At 43.4% G+C, this 7,247-nt stretch overlaps 1 non-coding gene across 1 annotated transcript; it reads left to right on the top strand.

Annotated features, from left to right (window-relative positions):
* The first annotated feature begins 6,457 nt into the window (after positions 1-6,457).
* LOC121010061 (U6 spliceosomal RNA) lies at positions 6,458-6,564 on the top strand. Its single transcript, XR_005780982.1, has one exon. It is a non-coding gene; the product is annotated as a U6 spliceosomal RNA (small nuclear RNA).
* Positions 6,565-7,247: the final 683 nt, after the last annotated feature.

Here is a 7,247-nt window from a genome sequence, read left to right as displayed (position 1 = left end):
CAGTGCTATTGCTGGGTCATAGGGTAGGTCTATTTTTAATTTTCTGAGGAACCTCCACACTGCTTTCCAGAGCGGCTGCACCAATTTGCATTCCCACCAACAGTGCAAGAGGGTTCCCGTCTCTCCACATCCTCTCTAGCATCTATAGTCTCCTGATTTGTTCATTTTGGCCACTCTGACTGGAGTGAGGTGATACCTGAGTGTGGTTTTGATTTGTATTTCCCTGATAAGGAGCGACGCTGAACATCTTTTCATGTGCCTGTTGGCCATCCGGATGTCTTCTTTAGAGAAGTGTCTATTCATGTTTTCTGCCCATTTCTTCACTGGGTTATTTGCTTTTCGGGTGTGGAGTTTGGTGAGCTCTTTATAGATTTTGGATACTAGCCCTTTGTCCGATATGTCATTTGCAAATATCTTTTCCCATTCCGTTGCTTGCCTTTTAGTTTTGTTGGTTGTTTCCTTTGCTGTGCAGAAGCTTTTTATCTTCATAAGGTCCCAGTAATTCACTTTTGCTTTTAATTCCCTTGCCTTTGGGGATGTGTCGAGTAAGAGATTGCTACGGCTGAGGTCAGAGAGGTCTTTTCCTGCTTTCTCCTCTAGGGTTTTGATGGTTTCCTGTCTCACATTCAGGTCCTTTATCCATTTTGAGTTTATTTTTGTGAATGGTGTGAGAAAGTGGTCTAGTTTCAACCTTCTGCATGTTGCTGTCCAGTTCTCCCAGCACCATTTGTTAAAGAGACTGTCTTTTTTCCATTGGATGTTCTTTCCTGCTTTGTCAAAGATGAGTTGGCCATACGTTTGTGGGTCTAGTTCTGGGGTTTCTATTCTATTCCATTGGTCTATGTGTCTGTTTTTGTGCCAATACCATGCTGTCTTGATGATGACAGCTTTGTAGTAGAGGCTAAAGTCTGGGATTGTGATGCCTCCTGCTTTGGTCTTCTTCTTCAAAATTCCTTTGGCTATTCGGGGCCTTTTGTGGTTCCATATGAATTTGAGGATTGCTTGTTCTAGTTTTGAGAAGAATGCTGGTGCAATTTTGATTGGGATTGCATTGAATGTGTAGATAGCTTTGGGTAGTATTGACATTTTGACAATATTTATTCTTCCAATCCATGAGCAGGGAATGTCTTTCCATTTCTTTAAATCTTCTTCAATTACCTTCATAAGCTTTCTATAGTTTTCAGCATACAGATCCTTTACATCTTTAGTTAGATTTATTCCTAGGTATTTTATGCTTCTTGGTGCAATTGTGAATGGGATCAGTTTCCTTATTTGTCTTTCTGTTACTTCATTGTTAGTGTATAAGAATGCAACTGATTTCTGTACATTGATTTTGTATCCTGCAACTTTGCTGAATTCATGTATCAGTTCTAGCAGACTTTTGGTGGAGTCTGTCGGATTTTCCATGTATAATATCATGTCATCTGCAAAAAGCGAAAGCTTGACTTCATCTTTGCCAATTTGGATGCCTTTGATTTCCTTTTGTTGTCTGATTGCTGATGCTAGAACTTCCAGCACTATGTTAAACAACAGCGGTGAGAGTGGGCATCCCTGTCGTGTTCCTGATCTCAGGGAAAAAGCTCTCAGTTTTTCCCCGTTGAGGATGATGTTAGCTGTGGGCTTTTCATAAATGGCTTTTATGATCTTTAAGTATGTTCCTTCTATCCCGACTTTCTCAAGGGTTTTTATTAAGAAAGGGTGCTGGATTTTGTCAAAGGCCTTTTCTGCATCGATTGACAGGATCAAATGGTTTTTCTCTTTTTTTTTGTTAATGTGATGTATCACGTTGATTGATTTGCGAATGTTGAACCAGCCCTGCATCCCAGGAATGAATCCCACTTGATCATGGTGAACAATTCTTTTTATATGCCGTTGAATTCGATTTGCTAGTATCTTATTGAGAATTTTGGCATCCGTATTCATCAGGGATATTGGCCTGTAGTTCTCTTTTTTTACTGGGTCTCTGTCTGGTTTCGGAATCAAAGTAATACTGGCTTCATAGAATGAGTCTGGAAGTTTTCCTTCCCTTTCTATTTCTTGGAATAGCTTGAGAAGGATAGGTATTATCTCTGCTTTAAACGTCTGGTAGAACTCCCCTGGGAAGCCATCTGGTCCTGGACTCTTATTTGTTGGGAGATTTTTGATAACCGATTCAATTTCTTCGCTGGTTATGGGTCTGTTCAAGATTTCTATTTCCTCCTGATTGAGTTTTGGAAGAGTGTGGGTGTTCAGGAATTTGTCCATTTCTTCCAGGTTGTCCAATTTGTTGCCATATAATTTTTCATAGTATTCCCTGATAATTGTTTGTATCTCTGAGGGATTGGTTGTAATAATTCCATTTTCATTCATGATTTTATCTATTTGGGTCATCTCCCGTTTCTTTTTGAGAAGCCTGGCTAGAGGTTTGTCAATTTTGTTTATTTTTTCAAAAAACCAACTCTTGGTTTCGTTGATCTGCTCTACAGTTTTTTTAGATTCTATATTGTTTATTTCTGCTCTGATCTTTATTATTTCTCTTCTTCTGCTGGGTTTAGGCTGCCTTTGCTGTTCTGCTTCTATTTCCTTTAGGTGTGCCGTTAGATTTTGTATTTGGGATTTTTCTTGTTTCTTGAGATAGGCCTGGATTGCAATGTATTTTCCTCTCAGGACTGCCTTCGCTGCGTCCCAAAGCGTTTGGATTGTTGTATTTTCATTTTCGTTTGTTTCCATATATTTTTTAATTTCTTCTCGAATTGCCTGGTTGACCCACTCATTCGTTAGTAGGGTGTTCTTTAACCTCCATGCTTTGGGAGGTTTTCCAGACTTTTTTCTGTGGTTGATTTCAAGCTTCATAGCATTGTGGTCTGAAAGTATGCATGGTATGATTTCAATTCTTGTAAACTTATGAAGGGCTGTTTTGTGACCCAGTATATGATCTATCTTGGAGAATGTTCCATGTGCACTCGAGAAGAAAGTATATTCTGTTGCTTTGGGATGCAGAGTTCTAAATATATCTGTCAAGTCCATCTGATCCAATGTCTCATTCAGGGCCCTTGTTTCTTTATTGACCGTGTGTCTAGATGATCTATCCATTTCTGTAAGTGGGGTGTTAAAGTCCCCTGCAATTACCACATTCTTATCAATAAGGTTGCTTGTGTTTATGAGTAATTGTTTTATATATTTGGGCGCTCCGGTATTCGGCGCATAGACATTTATAATTGTTAGCTCTTCCTGATGGATAGACCCTGTCACTATTATATAATGTCCTTCTTCATCTCTTGTTACAGCCTCTAATTTAAAGTCTAGTTTGTCTGATATAAGTATGGCTACTCCAGCTTTCTTTTGGCTTCCAGTAGCATGATAAATAGTTCTCCATCCCCTCACTCTCAATCTGAAGGTGTCCTCAGGTCTAAAATGAGTCTCTTGTAGACAGCAAATAGATGGGTCTTGTTTTTTTATCCATTCTGATACCCTATGTCTTTTGGTTGGCGCATTTAATCCATTTACATTCAGTGTTATTATAGAAAGATATGGGTTTAGAGTCATTGTGATGTCTGTATGTTTTATGCTTGTAGTGACGTCTCTGGTACTTTGTCTCACAGGGTCCCCCTTAGGATCTCTTGTAGGGCTGGTTTAGTGGTGACAAATTCCTTCAGTTTTTGTTTGTTTGGGAAGACCTTTATCTCTCCTTCTATTCTAAATGACAGGCTTGCTGGATAAAGGATTCTTGGCTGCATATTTTTTCTGTCTAGCAAACTGAAAATCTCGTGCCAACTCTTTCTGGCCTGCCAAGTTTCAAAAGAGAGATCAGTCACGAGTCTTATAGGTCTCCCTTTATATGTGAGGGCACGTTTACCCCTTGCTGCTTTCAGAATTTTCTCTTTATCCTTGTATTTTGCCAGTTTCACTATGATATGTCGTGCAGAAGATCGATTCAAGTTACGTCTGAAGGGAGTTCTCTGTGCCTCTTGGATTTCAATGCCTTTTTCCTTCCCCACTTCAGGGAAGTTCTCAGTATTATTTCTTCAAGTACCCCTTCAGCACTTTTCCCTCTCTCTTCCTCCTCTGGGATACCAATTATGCATATATTATTTCTTTTTAGTGTATCACTTAGTTCTCTAATTTTCCCCTCATACTCCTGGATTTTTTTATCTCTCTTTTTCTCAGCTTCCTCTTTTTCCATAACTTTATCTTCTAGTTCACCTATTCTCTCCTCTGCCTCTTCAATCCGAGCTGTGGTGGTTTCCATTTTGTTATGCATTTCATTTAAAGCGTTTTTCAGCTCCTCATGACTGTTCCTTAGTCCCTTGATCTCTGTAGCAAGAGATTCTCTGCTGTCAGCTATACTGTTTTCAAGCCCAGCGATTAATTTTATGACTATTATTCTAAATTCACTTTCTGTTATATTATTTAAATCCTTTTTGATCAGCTCATTAGCTGTTGTTATTTCCTGGAGATTCTTCTGAGGGGAATTCTTCCGCTTGGTCATTTTGGATAGTCCCTGGCGTGGTGAGGACCTGCAGGGCACTTCCCCTGTGCTGTGGTGTCTAACTGGAGTTGGTGGGCGGAGCCGCAGTCAGACCTGATGTCTGCCCCCAGCCCACCGCTGGGTCCACAGTCAGACTGGTGCGTGCCTTCTCTTCCCCTCTCCTAGGGGCGGGATTCACTGTGGGGTGGGGTGGCCTGTCTGGGCTACTTGCACACCGCCAGGCTTGTGATGCTGGGGATCTGGCGTCTTAGCTGGGGTGGGTAGGCAAGGCGCACAGGGGCAGGAAGGGCAGGCTTAGCTTGCTTCTCCTTAGGTGATCCACTTCAGGAGGGGCCCTGTGGCAGCAGGAGGGAGTCAGATCCGCTGCCGGAGGTTTGGCTCCGCAGAAGCGCAGAGTTGGGTGTTTGCGCGGAGCGAGCAAGTTCCCTGGCAGGAACTGGTTCTCTTTGGGATTTTGGCTGGGGGATGGGCGGGGAAGATGGCGCTGGCGAGCGCCTTTGTTCCCCACCAAACTGAGCTCTGTCGTCCGGGGGCTCAGCAGCTTTCCTTCCCTTTGTCCTCCAGCCTTCCCGCTTTCTGAGCAGAGCTGTTAACTTATGACCTCCCAGCCGCTAAGTCGCGCTTGCTGTCGGAACACAGTCCGTCAGGCCCCTCCGCTTTTTGCTAGCCAGACTCGGGGGCTCTGCTTGGCCGGCGAGCCGCCCCTCCGCCCCGGCTCCCTCCCGCCAGTCCGTGGAGCGCGCACCGCCTCGCCGCCCTTCCTACCCTCTTCCGTGGGCCTCTCGTCTGCGCTTGGCTCCGGCGACTCCGTTCTGCTAATCCTCTGGTGGTTTTCTGGGTTATTTAGGCAGGTGTAGGTGGAATCTAAGTGATCAGCAGGACGCGCGGTGAGCCCAGCGTCCTCCTACGCCGCCATCTTCCCTCTCGGCCTCCGCACTTGCTTTTAAGTATTCTTCATTCTTATCAAAATTGTTTTCAAAATACTATTTGAGGTTATAAAATACACAATTTAATTTGCACACATATTGTGACACAGCTCAACGAAATTTTTACATGTGCATTCATCTATGGAACCACCTACCACATCAAGATGCTTAGGACACCTCCAGCCACCTAGTTGGCTCCCCAGGTCTCCCACTTGGTATGTCCTCCCAGAATGACCACTAACCATTCTTAAAGCCCCTTATAGTAGAGAACAAGAAGGCAGGGACTTAGAAGGGTCAGGTGTTGATCCCACCTGTGATGCAGCAAAGAAGGGCTGATGAGATCTTCCCTTGCTCCCTCAAACAGGCTTCCTCCTGAGAAGTGAGTAGAAAAGTCCTGAGAGGCCTTGTCCATCTCAGAAGGGATGAAAGCAGCAACTATCATGGCCCTGGTGGTGTGGGCATTAGAAAATTTCACCTTAGCCCTTAAACAGTCAGTTGCTTCAGACTGAACCATGGGGAAGGGATCATCTGGATCCTCATTAGGATCCATGGGTAGGATGATGCTGAGGGAACCAGCACTGGCCACTGACCCAATGATATATCCTATGGAACCTGTTGCATGTACAACTGATCACTGTGATGGCTTTGTCATGCATCAGCACAGCACCACACACATTTCCTAAACCCACATGTAACCTCCACACAAATGCAATGACAAAGTCATGCTTCCCCCAGGATCCAACTAAACCTTGTACAACTGAAAACACACTAAATTCTTTCCCTAGAAAGTTTTTTCCTTGGGTAATGTTCTCATGTATTCCTCTCTAATTCATTCAAGTGGCTATTCCTCACCCTCCTTGCAACATTCTTGATGCTGGCCTCAGCTGCCAATGGTCTATGAGGTGTAAGATTTCAGGATGCTAAGAGGACTGATGCTGGAAAGTACTGAAATCATTCATAAAGTGACAAAGGGGGTGTCATGGAGTTGGATCAGAAACATCTGAAGGAGAGAAAATGAACAGGAGAAATGATGTGACAAGTCCTTTAAGAAAAAAGAAAACGAGTGCTCGCTTCGGCAGCACATATACTCAAATTGGAACGATACAGAGAAGATTAGCATGGCCCCTGTGCAAGGATGACATGCAAATTTGTGAAGCGTTCCATATTTTTGTACATGAAAAGATGCTCAACGTCGCTCCTCATCAGGAAAATACAAATCAAAACCACACTCAGATATCACCTCACACCAGTCAGATTGGCCAAAATGAACAAATAAGGAGACTATAGATGCTGGCGAGGATGTGGAGAAACGGGAACCCTCTTGCACTGCTGGTGGGAATGCAAACTGGTACAGCCACTCTGGAAAACAGTGTGGAGGTTCCTCAAAAAATTAAAAATAGACCTACCCTATGACCCAGCAATAGCACTGCTAGGAATTTACCCAAGGGATACAGGAGTACTGATGCATAGACGCACTTGTACCCCAATGTTTATAGCAGCACTCTCAACAATAGCCAAATTATGGAAAGAGCCATTCAACTGATGAATGGATAAAGAAATTGTGGTCTATATACACAATGGAGTACTATGTGGCAATGAGAAAGAATGAACTATGGCCCTTTGTAGCAACATGGATGGAACTGGAGAGTGTGATGCTAAGTGAAATAAGCCATACAGAGAAAGACAGATACCTAAGGTTTCACTCTTAGGTGGATCCTGAGAAACTTAACAGAGACCCATGGGGGGGGGAGGAAAAAAAAAAAAAAGGGTTAGGTTGGGAAAAAGCCAAAGCATAGGAGACTGTTGAAAACGGAGAACAAACTGAGGGTTGATGGGGGGTGGGAGGGAGGGGA

Source organism: Herpailurus yagouaroundi, unplaced genomic scaffold, assembly GCF_014898765.1.
Source record: "Herpailurus yagouaroundi ecotype Mexico unplaced genomic scaffold, PumYag 190, whole genome shotgun sequence".
In the NCBI taxonomy this organism is placed as follows: domain Eukaryota; kingdom Metazoa; phylum Chordata; class Mammalia; order Carnivora; family Felidae; genus Herpailurus; species Herpailurus yagouaroundi.
Note: the sequence above shows the minus strand (reverse complement) of the source record. Positions and strands in the feature narration are given on the sequence as shown.